We start from the raw sequence: 1,630 nt of genomic DNA, 5'->3' as shown, positions 1-1,630 counted from the left end.
CAGATTTCGGGGACTCAACGGTTTATAGGTATTTTTTTTTCTGTTTCCTTTGGGTTCATCTATGAAGGTCAACAAGTCTCTAAATGGTAAAATAGAAAGCGAAAGCAACTTAAGGGTACAGTTGGCCGGTTCTACATTTATTGTGAAAAAATATAGCAAAGCATTATAGTGATAGTACACACCATTATTGTTTATACATGTCTGAGATATTCAGTTCAACTTTGATCTGAAGTACAAAGAAGTATAAGGCCACAGTAACTGTTATAGATAACAGTTATCATACATATAGGCTACTTTATAAAGAGAAAAAACTGAACCAGATTTATTGGTAGCGTTAAAGAGGTAAGATTTGCCTCACAATAAGGAAAATCAAGCATAATGATAAAATACGGTAAATTATATGTCTAGGGATGATGCTTCATATATGAATATTTAGCATTTTTCGACGTTATGCTTATTGAGGCATTGGCATCCACCACTTCAAGTTTTATTCTCATTATATGGCAGTTCAGTATAACTGATGCAATTCAGGCATTAGCAAAGACAAGCAAACAAATTCAAAATAGAAGAAAAGATATATACATTTGGAAAGGAAGGATGGCCATAATCTGAAACAACATGCAATCAACTGTTACGGTTGCAGGCCATGAAAGGCTGGACGAGCCGGCCCAGCAGGCGATGGAGGGGGCGGAACCTGAAACCAAATCCAGGGAGATTTTGGCCTCTCTTGTGGGGCCCAACAAAGCAATAAATCATTATGTTAGGAGAGTAATTAAGGAGGGAAATATCTAATATTTGAATTCAAATAGTAGAGGGAAATTAATAAGGAAAGAAGACTTATTTGAAGGGGATTAATTAAGAGATGTTTCCTAATTAAAAAAAATGACAAATTTGGGGGCTAAATTGGAGGAGATTAATTAGGAGAAACTTCCTAATTAAAGAGGACAGATTTGGGGGATGAATTGGAGGAGATTAATTAGGAGATATTTCCTAATTGAAGAGAGTTGATTTAGGGCCTAATTTGAGAGGGAATTGAGGGAGTACTGTTTTGGAATTTGTTGTTTTATTTTTTGGTATAAGTATTAGATTTATGTTATGTTTGTATAGAGAAGTTTATGTGAGAGTTACTATCGTTTTCTTTTTGTGAGGGATCCTAGCGGCGTCTAGGGTTTGGGAGAGAAGGTCCTCCTCTCGAAAGAGGACCATTGTATCTTTCTTTGTTCTTATTTGATTTTCTATCAATATAAATATGTTTTTGTGTTGAATCTCTTAGAGTTTGTTGCTGTTTTTGATACCATAGGCGCATCAAATTGGTATCAGAGAGAAGTTCCTCCTCTCGAAAGAGGACCATTGTATCTTGCTTTATTTGTATTTGATTTCCTATCAATATAAATTTGTTTTTTTGTAGAATCTCTAGGAGTTTGTTGTTGTTTTTGATGTCATAGGCACATCAAATTGGTATCAGAGAGAAGGTCCTCTCGAAAGAGGACTATTGTATCTTTTTTTGTTCGTATTTGATTTCCTAGCAATATAAATATGTTTTTGTGTTGAATCTCTTGGAGTTTGTTGCTGTTTTTGATACCATAGGCGCGTCATCAACATCCAAAGGGATCTTGTATTAGCATAACAG

The sequence above is a fragment of the Dendrobium catenatum genome, unplaced genomic scaffold (assembly GCF_001605985.2).
Source record: "Dendrobium catenatum unplaced genomic scaffold, ASM160598v2 fragScaff_scaffold_282, whole genome shotgun sequence".
In the NCBI taxonomy this organism is placed as follows: domain Eukaryota; kingdom Viridiplantae; phylum Streptophyta; class Magnoliopsida; order Asparagales; family Orchidaceae; genus Dendrobium; species Dendrobium catenatum.
The sequence above is the reverse complement of the archived record's forward strand: the minus strand, read 5'-3'. Positions refer to the sequence as shown.